This window comes from Ranitomeya imitator, chromosome 1 (assembly GCF_032444005.1).
Source record: "Ranitomeya imitator isolate aRanImi1 chromosome 1, aRanImi1.pri, whole genome shotgun sequence".
Lineage (NCBI taxonomy): Eukaryota > Metazoa > Chordata > Amphibia > Anura > Dendrobatidae > Ranitomeya > Ranitomeya imitator.
This window is the reverse complement of record NC_091282.1, coordinates 630,788,854-630,810,244: the sequence shown is the minus strand read 5'-3', so window position 1 is coordinate 630,810,244 and position 21,391 is coordinate 630,788,854.

The following is a 21,391-nucleotide window of genomic DNA, read 5'->3' as shown; positions in this document are numbered from 1 at the left end:
ATTCTGTTATAGTTTATTAAGGCTTATTTGGTGAGGTGGATTCTCAAAGCTGTAGGTCTGGATGCACAGCAACCTTGTAGCTGTTGGTGCATCTGGTTGAACCAAAGGAGTAACATTCTGTAGACGAACTAAAAATCTGGCTGTAGTAGTTGCTGCTCAGCAGAAAGACAATTAAGACTCTGCAAGGTAGAAAAACTGAATATGCAGCAGAGATCTTAGGAAATGAATAAAGGGATTTGTCTAAGATGGTACTGGCCAGAGATATAGCTGAGTGGAACAGAGCAACTGAGCTGTACAAGTTAGGGAGCAAGCAGAGATAAATATGTCATGAAGAAACTTGGCGGGTTGTTGCCATGTAGCAAAGTCCAGTGTTTGTAGCAGACCTGTGTTCATCTTCAAGCACCTTGAAACCAAAGTAATATGATGTTTCAGTGCCCAATGATTGTAGCATGACTTTATTTGCAATACCATGCCGGTCCTGGTGGAGTGCTGTTCTGTAACAGCACAGAGACTGCAGGAAAGAGGAACTAATGCTTCATTGATCTCAGCTGCACCTGGTTCCCTAACATTCATATTGCTCTTAACCTCCCCTTTTATTTAGGAAGTTGACATTACACTTTATTATCTGAACAGTACGAGAAGATTCCGAAAACGACAGCTTTTTGTGTCATACTCTTTTCTCTGACACTTGGTTTATGTACTTTTTCTTTCCCTTCTCCAGAAAACATTTTAGCACACCGACTGTTCTTTCTGCAGCCCGCAGTTGGTCTTGTATTCTCTTCCTGAAAGTGTAGCCGTTCGTACCTAAAAGGATTTCCTATTGATTGGAAACTGAGGTTTTCAGCGGGGCTCCAAGTGCCTTAAAAACAGAGTTAACTGAGAAGGTGCAGTCGTTTTCGTGCCTAAGAAAATAAAAAAAACAAGATTTTTTTACCACCTTCCAAGAAAGCTATACATCTGTACTCCAAACATACTTGTAATTCTTTCTCATAACTGATAGCCGTGAAAAATTGCTGGAAATAAATGCACTTTCTATAGATACAAAGCACAAAATATCAAATCTATAATTCCGTTACATGTCTTGTTTCCAAGTAAAGGGCTCTACTATATTGGTGCTGTAAATCAGAGTTCTATCAATTGGGCATATAATATTTTTAGCTGCGTGGAATAGCACAACCAAATTCCCTTTTCAATAAAGAGACATAGAAGAAATATAATCTACTTCATGGTGTATTTTTTTTTAGAATGGAAGCCTATGACTTAGATTGAGCGAATTTTTCAAAATTCGGTCCCGATTACAATCGGCAGTAAAAGTTGTTTTTGCAATATTCGCTGAACACCATTTGATCATGGTTATTCTGCAAAATATTGATTTCTGAACTCTTCCTGAGTTAAAACATTAGTATTGTTGTTTATAAATGATTATGAACTTGTTTTCTTTGCACAATTTTAGGTCTGATAGCACTGTTTTTTTTTATTTTGACTATTTTTTCTTTTTAAAAAAATACAAAATTTATTGCTTGGAAATTCAGAGACATGTTGTAAGAAGTTTATAGAATAAAAGAAGTATTTACATTTTGCTCAAAAATATACCAATAAAGAGAAAAATCAGACAAACTGAACATTTTGAAGCTGTCTCTTAATTTTTGCCAGAGCTGTAAATACCAAGTAGGCCAATCACTACAGCTTAATCCCTTAGATGCCCTAGTCAACATCAACTCTGGCATCATTGGTGTTTATGATGGTCTCTGTCTGGACATTACATATGGGTGCATAACCGAGGCACCTAGAGACCTTGAAAAGACCCCCAATGTGTTCCAAAGCATTAATCAAAAGATCAAAGAATCATAATGTATTTTTAGACTACATTAAACACAAAAAACGTGATGTGAACAGGGTCTAAGTTCACTTTACACGAGCAGGAAAAAAAAATATATATTTTTGTTGCCTCTATAAGCAGCATTTCATACCTGACCCAAAAGAGCCATAAATGGGAAATACTATAGACACATTATGTGAGACATCTGTCGGCAGCTGATTGTTTTGTCACCTTTGTATCCCCTCTGGAGTAACCAATTGACTTTGATGTATCTGACAGGTTTTGTTTTGGTCGGTATGTCGACCTGTTTATCTTTTATATGAATAATAAATGTAATTTTTCCTATTGAAGCCAATGATCTTTGACTTGCTGACCTTCAATTTCATGACTGTGTACAGAGGAAATGGTTTTCGTCTAATGGGATTCCCATTTTTGCTGTATATCTTAATTACAAACACAGCTCCCCCAACCTTCTAGTTCTAGTAAACGCAAGAGAATAAAGAGGCCATCTTGTTTCAGGTTTCCATAAATATACCATCCACAAAGGAACGCTAAATACAGAAAAAACAAAAAAAAGTTAAATTATGTCAGCACTTACTTCCTCAATCTAACACTTTCTTTAATCCTATTTTATCTCAAAGTGCAGTTTAAGCAGAAAAATAGGCAAATAATTTTCTAAGGAGCTGAATCCTCACAGTCATTTGTGTGTCTGTAGGAAAACTGGTGGCAGCAGAAACCTCCCCATTTGTCATGTCTTTATTGCTGGCAGCGTACTTTTCTCCTTTCTATGAGTCCTGGCCGGGCTGTCTTCTATTTAAACTCATGATCCTCTGACTCTGGCTGCCAGTGAAACATGTCTGTCCATGAAGACTTGAAGACTTGTCTGACCGTGAAGACCCATTTCCAGACAATTCTTTGCCTTCTGATTTTTTACCTCAACTGCTCTCTTGGTACTGACTTGACTATCTGACTACTTCCGTCAGCCAGCACCTTTGGTCAGTAGCTGACTCCAAGGTCCCATCTAAGGGACCCTTGTGTATGTCCAGAGCAGAGTTTAACCCCTTAATGACAGCTAATACGTCTTTTAACTGACCTGAGATATAAGAGAACAGCCTCCCCATACAGGTGACAATACAGTAGCTGTCAGCTGTACACTATAGCTGACAACTTGCTGCATCAGCCACGATCAGTGTTGGCACTGTCCATATCTGTTTAACCCCTTAGATGCTGCTGTCAATAGTGACTACATCATTATAAATGGTAAATAGAGTGTGAGGGCTTCGCCTTTATGCCAAATGGTGCCCTCAGATCATGATTGTGTGGTCCTGATGTTTGCGATGGCAATTCACGACCAAATAGTGGCCTTAGAGTCTGTCGGCTGTTGTAACCTGTTCAGAAGTTACTGAAATTTAGGTGGTAAAAATACACATTTTCATTTCTCTCATACCACTTTGCATTAATTCCTGTAAAGCATCTGAAGGGTTAATAAACTACCTGACAGCAGTTTTCAATATGTCAGGGGGTGCTGTTTTTAAAATGTTATCACGTTTGGGGGTTTCCCATTATACAAGACCCCTAAAGTCACTTCAAACATGGATAGTTCCCTAAAAAAATAAATGTTGTAAATTTTCTTGAAAAAATGAAAAATTGCTGCTACATTTTTAAACCTCCTTAAATGCAAACAAAATAAAAGAACATTTTACAAATGGTCCTGATGTAAAGCTGACATGTGGGAAATGTTATTTATTAATGGTTTGCTGTGGTATAATCATCTGGATTAAAGAGATAATCATTCAAACTTTGAAAATTGCTAATTTTGTAACATTTTTCTCACATTTTTGATATTTTTTATAAATAAACACAAAACATATTGACCTAAATTTACCATTATCATAAAGTATCATGTGTCACGAAAAAAAAAATCAAAATCACTGGGATTTGTTGAAGCGTTGCAGAGTTATTACCACATAAAGTGACACTGGTCACATACCTCCCAACCGTCCCTCATTGTGCGGGACTTTCCCGGATTTGACTCTTTGCCCCGCTGTCCAGCGCAGGACGCTCTGATCCCGGGAGACAGCAGGAGAACTCCGTCACGCCCCCTTTTGTTAGGCCACGCCCCTTCCCCATGTTCCTGAGTCTCCCAGCGTCACTGGTCAGAGAGGGAGAGAGAGGGGACACTTCTAGTTTGAGGTAACAGCCGAACACAGCCTGGGTGCGGGCGGCAATGTAAGCAGCAGACCAGTGTGAGAGGACTGGAGCTGCTAATTCTAATGCCTGGCTGGTGTAATGGTGCTTGGAATGAGTGGGGCTGAGCACGGAGGGACGGACATACTCACAGCCTCCTCTGTTTGCCTCAGTGCTGTGTTATCTGCAGATCAGTGTGAGTGAGATGGATGACTCACTGACAGGTCTGTCTCCCTGGGAGAGGGTGACAACACAACGTTATTGTGACTGCTATTCCCCCCCCACATAAAAATGGCTAAACCAAAGCCCCTGTGACAGTCTGACACTGTAATGTAGCAGAGCCCTGTGTGTACGAGGTGTATGAATCGGAGCAGCGTGTGAAAGGTGTATGGAGCAGAGTCATGTGTGTAAGACGTGTACGGAGCCGTGTGTTCAAGGTATACGGAGTGGAGCAGCGTGTGCAATGTGTATGGAGCGGAGCCGTGTGTGTATAAGGTGTATGGAGCTGAGCCGTGTGTGTGCAATGTGTACGGAGTGGAGCCGTGTGTGTATGAGGCGTACAGAGCAGAGCCGCATGTGCAAGGTGTATGGAATGGAGTCGTGTGTGTGTACGAGGTGTACGGAGCAGAGCCACATGTGTACGAGGTGTACGGAGCAGAGCCGCATGTGTACGAGGTGTACGGAGTGATGCCGTGTGTGTACGAGATGTATGGAGAGGAGCCGTATGTGTATGAGGTGTACGAAGTGGAGCCATGTGTGTGCAAGGTATACTGAGCAGAGCAGCGTGTGCAATGTGGACGGAGCGGAGCCGTGTGTGTACGAGGTGTACGGAGTGGATCCGTGTGTGTGTGAGGTGTATGGAGCGGAGCCATGTGTGTACGACATGTATGGAGTGGATCCGTGTGTGTGTGAGGTGTATGGAGCGGAGCCGTGTGTGTACGAGGTGTATGGAGCGGAGCCGCATGTGCAAGGTGAATGGAGCGCAGTCATGTGTGTACGAGGTGTACAGAGCAGAGCCGCATGTGCAAGGTGTATTGAGCGGAGCCATGTGTGTACGAGATGTATGGAGAGGAGCCGTGTGTATGAGGTGTACGGAGCGGAGCTGTGTGTGTATAAGGTGTATGGAGCGGAGCCGTGTGTGTACGAAGTGTATGGAGTGGAGCCGTGTGTGTACAAGGTGTATGGGGAGGAGCCGTATGTATGAGGTGTACGGAGCGGAGCCGTGTGTGTACGGAGCGGAGCCGCATGTGCAAGGTGTATGGAGCGGAGTCGTGTGTGTACGAGGTGTATGGAGCGGAGTCGCATGTGTACGGAGCGGACGCTGGCTGTGTCAGATCGGAGCAGATATTGCTCCTCGCTCTGACACGGACTGGCACAGGAGACACGGAGGTCTTTATCAGTGGCATATCACAGCTGCAGCGACGTGAGCAGTCAGCGGCGCAGCTGGATGACACCATTCAGCACCGTGGGAGTGGAAGATGCCGGCTGCTGCGAGGGAGCGCGGTGAAAGGTGTCTGTGTGTAGTGATGGAGAAGGCAATGATGGGGGTGGGGTAACCATGTGTGGCCAGTATACTGTACCCAGCATTATGTGTGGCCATTATTCTATACCCAGCATCGTGTGGGGCCATTATACTGTACAAAGCATAATGTGGCGTCATAATACTGTATGGACCATCACGTGGGGCAAGTATGCTGTACGCAGCATCATGTGGGGCCGTTATACAGTATGGAGCATAATGTGGTCAATGGCCATTGTACAGTATGGAGCGTGATGTGTGGCCATTATACAGTATGGAGCATCATGTGTGGCCATTATACAGTATGGAGCGTCGTGTGTGGCCATTGTACACTATGGAGCGTCGTGTGTGGCCATTGTACACTATGGAGCGTCGTGTGTGGCCATTGTATACTATGGAGCGTCGTTGTGTGGCCATTGTACACTATGGAGCGTCGTGTGTGGCCATTGTACACTATGGAGCGTCGTGTGTGGCCATTGTACACTATGGAGCATCGTGTGTGACCATTTTACACTATGGAGCATCGTGTGTGGCCATTGTACACTATGGAGCGTCGTGTGTGGCCATTGTACACTATGGAGCGTCGTGTGTGGCCATTGTACAGTATGGAGCGTCGTGTGTGGCCATTGTACAATATGGAGCGTCGTGTGTGGCCATTGTACACTATGGAGCGTCGTGTGTTGCCATTGTCCAGTATGGAGCGTCGTGTGTGGCCATTGTCCAGTATGGAGCGTCGTGTTTGGCCATTGTACAGTATGGAGCGTCGTGTGTGACCATTGTACAGTATGGAGCGTCGTGTGTGGCCATTGTACAGTATGGAGCGTCGTGTGTGGCCATTGTACAGTATGGAGCGTCGTGTTTGGCCATTGTACAGTATGGAGCGTCGTGTGTGGCCATTATACAGTATGGAGCATCGTGTGTGGCCATTGTACAGTATGGAGCGTCGTGTTTGGCCATTGTACAGTATGGAGCATCGTGTGGGGCCATTGTATAGTATGGAGCGTCGTGTTTGGCCATATTTTTTTGTTTATAATTATTGTTTACGAAACATTGTGAGCAGAAGTGCTAAATGGGTGTGGTTGGGGCGTGGCTAGTTGTGAAATGGGTGTGGTCAGAGGTGTGGCCTAAAATTCACCGCGGCGCACTATGCGCGCCGCTTGCTTTGTCCCTCTTTCCCTTCCTCGAAAGTTGGGAGGTATGCTGGTCAGATTTTAAAAATTTGGCTCCGTCACTAAGGGGTTAAAGGATGTAGACAATAACAACCCCTGAAATCTGGTATAAAGTGACTTGCGGTAAATCTGTCTGTGGTAGTAATTTTTAGAGCTGGCTGGCAATCACTGACAGACTGACTGAAAAATATATACATATACCCAGAATAATTGGTACATTTGATAGCCAGTCCGGGGCTCTTCTTAATATCTTTAAGAAATGCTGGGGAATCCTGAGAGTGGACGCAGAACTAAAAGAATATTTACCAGCCACCCCAAAAGTAACATATAGAAAGGGGAGATCCCTTAAGTACGGTTTGGTCCATAGTTTCTGTCAAAGGCCTCTGCAACAAAGGCCCTGCGGCACATTCAAATGTGGAGATTGTAAATTCTGCCCATGGATCAGGAAGAGTAAAACCTTCACAGGAACGACCTCAGATAGAACCTACCTTATGAGGGACTTTGCCAAATGTAAAAGTGAAGGTGTTGTATACATGGCCACGTGTACATGTCCATGTAATTATGTGGGAAAGACCAAGAGAGAACTACGCAGACATATGGGGGAACATCTTGGTGATAAGACACGGCAGGGATGTTGGCCAGGCATGTAAGGGATGTTCATAATAATGATCAAAAATCTATATCATTCTGTGTCTTGGAGGTAGTACACCGCAATCCACGGGGTGGTGTCTGGAACAGACTTCTTTTACTAAAGGAATGACAATGGATTTTCAGACTGCAAACTCTTGGGCCTGAATGAGTAGCAGAATTTGTGCTGCTTTATTTAATCTGTCGTTCCTTATCAAGGGGTTGTTTGCCTTTCCTGATACAGTCTAAATCAGGAATCCGCTATCTAAATTATCAGATTATTATCTTTTTATGTTTGTTTCCATCTGCAATCTCCTACTTTACCTATGGCGTTATACCTAATTAACATCTTGTGATCTCTATTTTAAGTATACTATGGATTTTGGTGCAATGTTTGACATCGCTATCATCTGCGATAATCTAAGTATTCCTGTGCCTGTGCATTTGGCGCGGGCTATCGTTGGTGTCCAGAGTGCTTATATAGAGTGCACATCGTATGTAGTGTACTTTGCCTATGCAGCTCTGCTTTGTGATTTGCAGAGAAAGCGCTGATCATCTGAAATATGTATGTGTCTTCAACGCCTGCGCGATGGCTTGTTTCTGTCTAGCATGTGCTCAGTGGAGAGAGGTTATCTATTCCTACCTCTAAAAAATCCAAACACATGCGCAGTACACAAATAGAGGACAGCTTTACACACGCTGTTCATTGTCTGCAACAGGAAGCTGGACATTAAGGAAATGTGCACGCTGACGTATTTAAATTGGGGGTTTCTATTGAAGGAGGCAACCTCATCTATTTGGATGTTGTATCATTGCCAACAAGCTGGTTATCTGTCCTCTCCTGATGATCCTGCAGAAGGGAGAAACGCGTTGAGAGTATGTGGAGCTTGATATAGCTATGCCGACAGTGGACACCGCCATGAATAAGATAAGCAGATTTATCCTGGTTTGAGTCAATCTTGACTGCATATCATTGCTATATCTGCTTGTATATCTTTTTTGACATGGGGTGCCCAGGCACTTATGATCATTGATATGACTGTTATTTTGGGATAGCCACATCAGGCATCTTGATGAGCTAATTAGCACCTGACAGCACCTGTGATATTCTGAGTAATTAATGTGATGCATACTATCGTTTATATCAAACAATGGTTGATCAGTATCTATCTGTGCGTTCATTAGGTTGCTATACCTAAAGTGATCAACATGTGTGATATCAATTCAAACATGAATGGTGATTGATTGTCAGTATCCTATCACATGATTGTGTCCTTGGCATATTTGGGATTTCATTTTACCCACTCACAGATATCTGATAGCAATGTATGCCTGATTCTTCTGCGTGACTGTTCAAACTGTCCCTAGTTTTTACGCAATAGCTCCCCTCTTTTGACATATTAGATACTTGTTTGTATGGTTTCAGAAGATTAACTTGCTAAGCTACCAGACCCCAACAGTGAAAACTGAACACACGCCAATCTGGTTTTATGTTTCTTCTATTGTAGACGGCCAGGGTGGGAATAGGAGCTTAGGGAGAGCCATCGCATGAGCAGGGGCGCCACTTCTCGTCATGTTAGGGTGTCAATCTCCGCAAATAGGTAGAGTATCAGACAGTTATATAAGTAAGGGATAGTGCACCTATATCAGCACATCGTGTGTTCTTGTATGCAAAGTCTATTGAACATGATTATAGGAATCACTATAGTTGGCATACATTTGTATATAACCTTCAAAGATATTATACCTTGTTTAAATTGCTTTGTTTGAGGAGTTGTGCAGACATGTGAGAGGAGTAGTGTAGATAGTACGTATTTCACATCCATAAAAAATTTTTTGGAGTATTGTTATCAATATTTATGGATCACTCCAGGGGAAAATAGTGAGGGAGGGATACTATATTGATCCCTCGCTGTTAGCATTTACTCCTTGGGTTATGATTGATTTTAGATAGTTACTATGCACAAGTGCACCTTCAACACCGGTGGGGTATACATTTTATACTTACCGAATAAAAGTTAATTTTTAAAGGGTTTTTTTTTTCAGTTAGTCAGCTTGTAAGTTCACCCTTTTTTCATTGTTTTTTTGTTAGACAATCACAGACAGAGCCTAGTTAAAGCACTGCATATCTAGGGCAAACGCACCTTGAGCCCCACTTCAGCCAGTCTGCACCATCAGCCAACAGCTGACTCCATTTACCCAACCCAGAGACCCCATGAGTAAGTTCAGATCCCTCTTCAGAAGTTAGAGTGAAGAAAATGGCAACTTCTGGGATCTGATCTGTCTTTGGTAGCCATTTCTAGAGCTGCAAGAGGCCACTGACAGAGCTTCTTAACAGTACCGAGTACCCTAGGTAAATGACCAACCAGCTCCACCTCTTCAAATTACACCAATGGCCGGTGGTTGCTTTACGTGACAGAGACCGTTTCCCAGTCTCACAAACATGTTCGGTGCCAGCACCTGCTAATGTCAAATGTGAATAAACATAAACCATATAAGGTACCATAGGTGAAATGGTGCTGTCGAGACCAACTTCAGTACGCATGTCTCACATCAGTGCACCAACAGGACTCTCCCTATCAAATATATATCACATTAGAAAAAATGGAGATAGGTCCAAAAGTAGTAAAATTACAAATTTATTAAATATACATCAACAAATATAAAATACAAGACTAGAATCGGGAAAATATAGGGCAGAAGTCCTGACAAACAAGATGGAAAACGGCCAACATGGGTAAGGAAACAGGCTAAGTGCCGTAAGTAAATAAAGAACCCAGGGTAGTATATCGGTATTAAGTCCAAGGACAAGTATGAATCAGATATAATATATAGTGCGCACTACCATCTGACTGCGACCCGGTTCATTAACCACCAAATGTGCTTACCCATGATATGCCAGGTCAGGACCGGTGCCCCCGCAAATGTGGTAGCTGTTATCGGCTGAATAACCTCTGGTTTTCGAGGCTCAAAGCTCTTCTTCTGTAGAGGTGCTATAAAGAAATGAGAACATCGGTGCGGTCGGAAAAGGCTAAAGGTATTCCCCTGCTTACCAAAAAAGCAACAAATTGTTGTGAAGAATTAGCCGTGTGATATATTGATTTATATCAGAGGGGCACGTCCTGTCTGCTCCCAGTACAGTCTGGAGGCTCACGCTTCTGCAGCACGATACAATGATATGGTTCTGTGTACACAGTTCCAATCTTGCCTAATGGCTGCCTGCGTGGTACTGTTATATCAGTCACACAGCTATTCCCCTCCCTGTGTCTTCACATCTTCAGCTTCCCAACGCTAAAGAAATTGGTGAAAAATGTGATTGCCCTAGAGGTGCATCTTAAGATCAGAGCGAAGCGGCTTTAAGAGTCAGGCTGTATCACGGGCACATCATTTCTGTGTGTTTATTTCTAATGTTTCCTCTGCACCGAGAGATGAAATATGCTGCTGTAGAATCCCACTTGTATTGTAATATTGAGCTGATGGCAGATGCTGTCACTAGTCTTTAATTTCTTCATTACTTTCATGAGGCCAAGTGTGTTTTCTATGCGTAAACCAACCCCCGCCTGGTGGTACACGAATCCTCAAGTCAGAAGGAATGGATTTTGACCCCCAAAGGCAATACTCTACCCCCTCCTCATGTGTCTCATCTAAAGCCTACCTTCACATTTGGAGGTACTTTGGCTAATGTATTAGGGGATTTCACTATGTACATTTCATCATGGAATCATTCCCTAACATATGGTTAATAATGAACTGCACCAACTGTAAGCAAGGCAAAACCCACAGCAGGTAGGGAATCCAAATCCCAAAAATCCAACTATTACACTGCCACTGCAGAATTGATGGCCAACCGTTGATCTGCACTTTGGCCAGTGTCACAGGGGAAAGCAGCTATAATTTGAAAGTGACACACAACCAAAGAAGGGGGTTCTGCTGTTGCTTACAAGAGGTCTGCAGACGTCTATAAGCTGGGGATCAAATGCTCAAAAATCCATGTATATACCACCTCCAGAGGAATTATGCCCAACCATTCATCTGCCGTGCAGCCACCATCCCAGGGGAAAGTAGTTTTAACGTGAAACTGAACCATACATCTAGAGTTGAGCAAAACAATCCATTGAGGATTATGTTTTGAGTCAAATTTCCTGAAATTAATTGTTCCATGTTAATTCGATATGTTTGAGTCAAATTTCCTGAAATTAATTGTTCCATGTTAATTTGAACGCTTCGTTTCAGAATGCGCGGAAAAAAAAACTCACCAGCACCATTTCCTACACTGGTGAAGTGTCAGAGAGGGGACTAAAGTAGTTTGTGCGACCAAGCTGGCTTCTCCTTAATGCCCTGCAGGTATGGCATTACATACCAGTTTATCAAGAGTATTATGATGACTTTTACAGTGGTGGTCACTACACTACTGGGTCATCGGAGATCAATAGCTCTCACAAGAAAACAGTTGTGCACACAACAGGTGATTGGCTGATATTTTCAGAAGGGTAATTTGGTAGAAGCTGTTTTCAGAACAGATGATAAATGTATGATTGGTCTGGGGTCCAACCTTTGGTACCTCTTCTCAGCTGGAGGATATAACAGCTATAGGCTTATGTTGTAGAGGGACTTTGTTGCAAGTACCGTAGAAGGCACTGTTAATTGTTTTAGTTTGTGTCAATTTAGGCCCTCTCTTGCCTGTACTGTGTGACTTTTGTGGTGCATTTGTGTGCAGATTCTCCTGTTACGATGATGCGTGAAATGATTGTTGTATGTCACTGGTGAAACTAATCACTTTCCCATAATATCTGAGCACTGAATGATTCTTCTGAATGCTGGAATCTGCACCATTGTTTTATCCAAAAATGGACCTTTTGTTTCCTTCATTGAATGCTGTGATAGAGCGTATATGCCACCAATGCTCCGTTCACTTCCATTGATCTTGCATGCATGACCATGACTTTATACATTTCTCTGGTCTTATGAAAGTGGTGATGTTACCACTCCTCCATTCACTTCTATGGGTCTGCAACACCCACTAGGGTCGTGGGGTACTCAGAACTGGGTCGGACGGACTCTTAAAGGGGTGGTCATGGCAGCGGTGACTCGGTCAGTGGCCCTGGGCATGCAATGAAATATTTAAAGGTAAATTTGTGTATGAGATTAAAGTCTATAGGGGATAAGGGAATTGTTCATGACACCACCCGTGATGTTTGGCCAAGAATAGCCGACACTGCAGTTCAGATCCACTGGGGCAGATGGTGACACAGCTGAGTTGTTACAGCTCTCCACGGATAGAGCTAGACCCTAAGGCAAATAAAGGTGTTAAGTAAGATCACTGATGGATGGTAGCAGTGCAGGGCATGTGTCTCAGGAAAGAATTGAGAGGGCACAATAGGGTGCAGTCTTCACATTTTACTCACAGTTCTCAGAGTACGGAACTCAGCTGGGTGCTGTGTCCTCCCGGTCAGTGGTCCAGCCAACTCTCCGGTAGCTTGGGGCACTTGTCCAGGACCCCTTTTTGTGTTTCCTTTACTGGCCGACTCACTGCAATGGCTTCCACCATTCCTGCCCTGCGCCTCACACACAATGTCCTAAGCCAGACGCTGCGGGTCCTGTCGGGTGACGTCCTCACTGTCCCCTTGACCCTCTTATGGCTCCCTTTTTAGCGTGATATGTGTGGATCTGGCTGTCGCACATGCAGACACGATAGTCTCCGGATCTCTAGCTGGGAGTTGTAGTTCTGGCACTATTTCGGGGCCGGTCCCCTACTGTGACCTGCTCCCTCCACCTGATGACAGTCAGCATGGATGCAGGCACCATGGGTGGTTTCCACACTTCCTGTGCCCCTAGGACCCCTTCGTTCCTTCTGGGAGCTTCTCTCTCTTCACTTCAGACTGTCTTCTCCTCTGTTCCCTTCTCCACTTTCTCTACCCACACCTTCTACCTAATCCCTCCCTGGCCTGGAGAGGTCTAGTAATAGGTGGTAGTGTCAGGGTTCCGTATAGGGTCCCATCCTTACCAGAGAGTTGGGGCACCACACCTCTGGCTGAGGTGCTGGATCACTGTGGCGACTGGACCCTCAGGGGTGCCACATACATCCCCCCCCCCCCCGTTAAACACAGCACGTCCCAGGCTGGAACAAAGCACAAACAGGTGAACAACATACAAAAAATTTTGTGAAATGCACTTCAGCAGGTAAACAGGTAAAGCATTAACTCTTCTTCCCTTTATGGGAGGTACTTTTTCTTGAACGTTACATTTAAAATATTAAAGCGCAAAAGATGACATCACTATAACACCATTTTACAGTACTTTAAATAACATTTTTCTTCCATTTAAGTTCAACAGGTTGTGAGATCCTGAACCAGGGTGTCCATCTCACTAACTATCCTTAAAGCAATATAGGGGAACCCGTATGAAACGTGGGCCCTGGACGTGGCTACAGGACATAGCTGGCCTCCTTTTTGGACAACTTCTTCGGCCACACAAGACGGTTTCTGTTCTTGATCAACAGTTAAATAAAGGATGTTCTACTCACACTGTCAATGTGATGTAAATCGAGGAGTTCTGAACACAGCTAAACAAATACTATTGGCTTTATTCGCAACTCCCAAAGCAATGAATGTAGAAAGCCGTCACATTCATCATCACATCTCCACTCACTAGAGGTCAGAAACCACCAGGAATGAGGTATCGGGGACCCACCATTGTGGACATACCTGCATGTAGCCAAAAGATCCAATGACTATGCCATAAATTTCTCTCCTGAGACAACCCCTTGGACTTTATGTTCTGCACAACAACAAAAACAATGTCATTTAACCTGTATATCAAATAATTTCAACCCCAATAAAAATATATTCTGAAAAAAATTAGCCGAGAGCCCCCAAGAAGTTGAAGTATGTTCAAAACTGGAGTTTCACTTTATTTATGATATCAATTTGATGGTCAACAGGGTTCTGCTCTTTGATCTAACGAGCATCACGAAAATGTTAAATTATTGCTTCCTGCCATCCTAAAAGCTTCTGTACTGCTCGTGCCAGGCATCCGCATCCATTGTGAAAGGGTGTAGGGATATCTGGTGCCAAATGCAATGTTTACAGTCCTAAAATACAAAAAACAATCTATGGTCGAGTCTATCATTTGCATTCATAACTCATGCACTTACAAATAGCACCAAATCGAACCTGGAGATTCAAATATGCTATTCAATTTACCACAATAATGGTTGGCACTAAGCCTATCATTAAAAGCTTTATTTATTGGTAATAGTCATTTTAAGGGGTGTAAAGAAGTGACCAAGCGATGTTGATGGTTTTACTAAGTGCACATGATGCCAAAGTCTTCTGACAATCACCAAGCAGCTCCAAGGTCCTCAGTAGGACTTGCTACAGTGCTCCAGAACCTCATAAAACAGACCAAAACTGCCACGAAGGCCGGGTTGAGATACATATCACATGCCCACTAGGGCCGTGGGGTAGTCAGAACCAGGTCGGACACTTCTTTGGGGAAGTCACAGGGCCGTGACCCGACTCTGTGGCCCTGGGTGCGGCGTAAAATGAGGAATATGTATATGGGATTTAACGTGACGTCACCTGTGGTGTTCGGCAACAGATGTCCGACGCTGCTAAAGGAAACCGCTGGGGCTGATGGTGATTCAGCTGGGATGGTTCCTCTCCCCACAGGTGGAGCAGGGCCCCAGGGATACCTGTTTATGTCAGGCTTCATGTACCTTGTGGTGCAGGACTAATGGCGCAAGAGATCACTGAGTGACACAAGGGCTGTAGTTTTCTTTTCCTTTACTTGATGGTTAATAGCACAGACTGGTAACAGATCGTAATGGAGAGCGGGGCAGCCTTGAAGTAATTTTTGGATACACCTGGCCAGGTAGGTACAGACGCCTTCCTTCTGCACCGTCCTCCCTTTTGTCTTTCTGCTCAACAGCTCACCTTCCTGCTCCTAAATAACTGTCTCTTTCTGTTTTTAAAAACTAACTGTTGCCTGCATGGAGGGCAGCTCGAGCCTATCACAGGTGCTGCTCCTTTGTGTCAGCTCCAGTCTCTGGTTTGCTACTGTGCGCCGGGTATTAGATCGACCAGGAGACCTGCATTCCCCTACTCTCCGAATTTAGCTGCCAGGACTTCAGTACCCACGCAACCACGGACTCTGGTATCTGGTTCCTAGCGCTCAGCTCTTGGGTTTAATCACAGCTCCACTCCCCAGGTTCTGCTTTACTTCTCTCCTACTGACACCTGGTACTGACGGCCTGTAATTGACATCATAGGTAGACCACAACTATGAGAGTCAAAATGAGAAAACAAATCCAGAAAATCACCTTGTCTGATTTGGCAATATTTATTTTGCAAAATATGGTGGAGGAACATAAGTATTTGGTCACCTAAAAACATGCAAGACTTCTATCTCTCACAGACCTGTAACTTTAAGAGACTCCTTTGCCCTTCACTTATTAGGCTTCTTTCACACTTCCGTCGGTAGGCGGCCGTCAGAATATGTCAATGGGACGTATCGACGGATGTCATAAAAATTGTGAAAAACAAATGTAGCGCAGAGAGAGAGAGAGATTCCCATGACTAGAAAATCCTTCCTGACATGCTCAGAATAAAAAAAGGGATACATCGCTGGATTCCAGTTTTTGATGGTCAGCGACGGATTAAGCGTCCATAGGCTTCCATTATAGCCAACGACGGACAGCGCAGGACCCGTCACTGACCGATTTTCCAACATGCAGAAAAAACGTTCTTCTGAACGTTTTCTCCGCCCGACGGGCAGCAATTTTTCGATGGATCCAGTGCACGACGGATGAAACGGATGGCCATCCGTCACAATCCATCGCTAATACAAGTCTATGAGAAAAAACAAGATCCTGCAGAAAAATTTGCAGGATCCTGTTTTTTAAAAAATCGACGGATCTCAACAGGAGCTAAATGACGGAAGTGTGAAAGAGGCCTTACCTGTAGTAATGGAAACTATTTGAACTTGTTATCAGTATAAAAGAAAACCAATAAAGAATGGACACACGAGCTAAAATGAACAATTTTATTGAAGACAAAAATCTAAAAGGGTATATAAATACAACAATACAAACAACAATAAAACAGATGCAATGAAAAAAGAAAGGCAACACTAGTGCCACGCACAAGCAAAATGGTCAGGTAAGCCATACAAAGGATACATATATGTATATGCCTATAAATGACCAAAATAGGTGAGCTGATTACTCCACATGCATACAGATCCGGTTGAATAATTGTGCCAATAGCTAATAGAGCATAGGAGCAGCTATACCAACAATAGAAGGCTCCATGGCGTACCACATCAATTAGGAGGTTCAGGGTATAGACATACAAGCAATTACTTTAATACAATCCTAGTACTATAAGGAAACCCATACAGCCTATTGGCGGGGGGGTGCCCCCCGAGGAAGCAACGTATGCGAAACGCGCGTCGGGGCCCCTCTTTCCACGCACAAGCAGCAGGTTGGTTCATTGTTTTCAGTTTTATTTCTTACTCTCCACCTCTAGTCTTTGCTACCATTAAGGATTTATTCTGGCCTTACCTACTATACATTTATGGGACGTCCCCGGAAAAATATCGGTACATACCATTTCCAATAGTCTGTATGGGTTTCCTTATCGTACTAGGATTGTATTAAAGTAATTGCTTGTATGTCTATACCCTGAACCTCCTAATTGATGTGGTATGCCATGGAGCCTTCTATTGTTGGTATAGCTGCTCCTATGCTCTATTAGCTATTGGCACAATTATTCAACCGGATCTGTATGCATGTGGAGTAATCAGCTCACCTATTTTGGTCATTTATAGGCATATACATATATGTATCCTTTGTATGGCTTACCTGACCATTTTGCTTGTGCGTGGCACTAGTGTTGCCTTTCTTTTTTCATTGCATCTGTTTTATTGTTGTTTGTATTGTTGTATTTATATACCCTTTTAGATTTTTGTCTTCAATAAAATTGTTCATTTTAGCTCGTGTGTCCATTCTTTATTGGTTTTCTTATATATACATTATGGCAGAGTATTGACTTTATTTGCCCTCCCTATAGGTTTACTTATCAGTATAAAAGACACCTGTCCACAACCTCAAACAGTTACACTCCAAACTCCACTGTGGTGAAGACCAAAGAGCTGTCGAAGGACACCAGAAACAAAATTGTAGCCCTGCACCAGGTTGGGAAGACTGATTCTGCAATAGGTAAGCAGCTTGGTGTGATGAAATCAACTGTGGGAGCAACAATAAGAAAATGGAAGACCACTAATAATCTCCCTCGATCTGGGGATTAACACAAGATCTCACCCCGTAGGGTCAAAATGATCACAAGAACAGTGAGCAAAAATCCCATAGCCACATGGGGGACCTAGTGAATGAGTTGCATAGAGCTGGGACCACCGTAACAAAGGCAACCATTAGTGATGAGTGAACATGCTCGCCACTACTCGTTACTCACCCAAGTATCAGTGTACTCGGTGTACTCAGCGAGCACCGAGCATTTCCGGGATTATTCGGCGGTAATTGGTGTCTCCAGCCAGCATTTTTGGCGGACTTTAGAGACCCAATCACGCTGCAGGGATTGTCTGCCAGGCCATGGAACGCCGCAGCCATCTTTGTTGTGGTTGCGCAGTGATTGGCTGGGCCGCACAGCATCATCCCGAGTATAAGAGACCTGGCACCGCCCTGCTCGCCACATTCTGCTCCGGACTTAGCTAGTGTAGGGAGAGCTGCTGCCGAGATAGGGTCAGAATCCTGGTTTTAATAGTTAGTGTAGGTCTGCAACTGTTAATTCCACAACTCCTGAGAAAACAACAGTCCTTTTTAGGGATAATTCCTTGGTCCCAAGATTGCTGCACTAGGAAGACAGGGCACAGCATATCCACATCAGTGCAAGGCTTGCAGGCACTGTATGTGCGTCCATTGCTCCCACTGCATCCCTCCCAAAGCTCCATAACTGCCTGCTGCTGTTTATTTACTATATACCTAGTTGAAGTTTTCATTTTTTTTTCCAAAAATTCACCCCCCACCCAAAAATAAATACAGTCTGTTATGTCAGACTGAGTCCTGGTGCATCTGTAGAAAAATCATAGTTTGTCAGGCATACATAGCATAGATATGTGTGCTAGCCTTGTTCTACTATTTTTATTTTTTACTAGATGGTGGCCCGATTCTAACGCATCGGGTATTCTAGAATATGCATGTCCACGTAGTATATCGCCCAGTCACGTAGTATATTGCCCAGCCACGTAGTATATTGCCCAGCCACGTACTATATTGCCCAGCCATGTACTATATTGCCCAGCCACGTACTATATTGGCCAGCCATGTACTATATTGGCCAGCCACGTACTATATTGCCCAGCCACGTAGTATATTGCCCAGTCATGTAGTATATTGCCCAGTCACGTAGTATATTGCCCAGCTATGTAGTATATTGCCCAGTCATGTAGTATATTGCCCAGCCCCGTAGTATATTGCCCAGCCACGTACTATATTGCCCAGCCACGTACTATATTGCCCAGCCACATACTATATTGGCCAGCCACGTACTATATTGGCCAGCCACGTAGTATATTGCCCAGCCACGTAGTATATTGCACAGCCCATGTAGTATATTGGCCAGTCACGTAGTATATTGCCCAGTCACGTAGTATATTGCCCAGTCACGTTGTATATTGCCCAGTCACGTAGTATATTGCACAGCGAGGTAGTATATTGCCCAGCGACGTAGTATATTGCCCAGTCACGTAGTATATTGCACAGCGATGTAGTATACAACACAGAGCCACGTAGTATATTGCCCACACGTAGTATATTGCATAGCAACGTAGTATACAGCACAGAGCCACGTAGTATATTGCACAGCGACATAGTATATTGCCCACACGTAGTATATTCCCCAGCCACGTAGTATATTGCCCAGTCACGTAGTATATTGCCCAGCCACGTAGTATATTGCCCAGTCACGTAGTATATTGCCCAGTCACGTAGTATATTGCACAGCGACGTAGTATATTGCCCAGCGACGTAGTATATTGCCCAGTCATGTAGTATATTGCACAGCGACATAGTATACAGCACAGAGCCACGTAGTATATTGCCCACACGTAGTATATTGCACAGTCACGTAGTATATTGTACAGCGACGTAGTGTACAGCACAGAGCCACGTAGTATATAGCACAGACACGTAGTATATTGCCCAGTCACGTACTATATTGCCCAGTCACGTAGTATATTGCACAGCCACGTAGTATATTGCACAGCCACATAGTATATTGCCCAGTCACATAGTATATTGCCCAGACACGTATGTAACAGTTTAAAAAAGACTTAAAATAAAAAATAAACATATACTCACATTCCGAGGGGCCCCTTGTAGTCCAGGCGCATGTGTGTGGTGCACGCGGCAGCTTCCGGTCCCAGGATTGGTATGAGCGCAGGACCTGTGATGACGTCGCGGTCACATGACCGTGATGTCATGGAAGGTACTTCTCCCATAGCATCTTTGGAAGCGGAACCTGCCGCTTGCAGTGCAGAGGACAGGACGCGACGACGGAGGGTGAGAATAACGTTTTTTTTATTATTATTATTATTTTTAACATTAGATCGTTTTACTATTGATGCTGCATAAGCAGCATCAATAGTAAAAAGTTAGTCACACAGGGTTAATAGCTGCGTAACCGGAGTGCGTTACACCGCGGTCCGGTAACGCTGGCATTAACCCTGTGTGAGGGCTGACTGGAGGGGAGTATGGAACGGGCACTGACTGACTGTGGGGAGGAAGGAGCGGCCATGTTGCCGCCAGACAGCGGGCGTCGCTGATTGGTCGTGGCAATGGTCGTGGGCGTTTTGCCACGACCAATCAGCGACTTGGATTCCATGACAGACAGAGGCCGCGACCAATGAATATCTGTGACAGAAAGACAGACAGACAGACAGACAGACAGAAAGACGGAAGTGACCCTTAGACAATTATATAGTGGATATAAATTCACCCAAAGCCCCCCCAAAAATTAATACATTCTGTTCTGTCAGTCCTGGTGTTTTTTTTTTTAAATCGCATTTCTCCAGTAGCATAGTTGTGTGGTAGCCTTCACCAAAAAACAAAAAAGGCCTCATTTAAAAAATACAGGCCACATATTTGGTAGTGTGGTATTTCCATGACAGGCCTCATATATCTGCATGCTCCAAGTTTGGGCATTGTAGGCCAGTTTCCCACCTTTTTTGCTGTCTGCTACTCTACTTACATACAGCACTAGTTTGCATAAAAAAAATACAGGCCACATATTTGGCAGTGTGGTATTTCTGTGACAGGCCTCACATATTTACGTTCTCAAAGTATGAACATTTTTGGCTGGTTTTCCACTGTTTTTGCTGTCACTTACTCTACTTATATACAGCACTATTATGCATTACAAAAACTACAGGCCACATATTTGGCAGTGCTGTATTTTCGTGACAGGCCTCATAAATCTGCATGCACCAAGTTTGGGCATTTTTGGCCGCTTTCCAACCTTTTTTTTTTGTCTGTTACTCTACTTATACACAGCACTAGTTTGCATTAAAAAAAATACAGGCCACATATTTGGCAGTGTGATATTTCCGTGACAGGCCTCATATATCTGCGTGCTCCAAGTTTGGGCATTGTAGGCCAGTTTCCCATTGTTTTTTGCTGTCTGTTACTCTACTTATACACAGTACTATTTTGCATTAAAAAAATACAGTCCACATATTTGGCAGTGTGATATTTCCATGACAGGCCTCATATATCTGCGTGCTCTAAGTTTGGGAATTGCAGGCCTGTTTCCCACTTTTTTTGCTCTCTGTTACTCTACTTATATACAGCACTATTTTGCATTAAAAAAATTCTACAAAACCCCAAACAAAATTTTAATACAGTATGTTATGACAGGCTGAGGCCTGGTGTTTCTGTGTTTGAAAAATCGTAGCTTTGCAGGCATACTGATCAGATATAATTTATCTCCAAAGAAATACATTTGTGTTGAGCTTCAGAAATAGTGCAGTTGTCCATTTAAATCTGCAAGGCAAGAG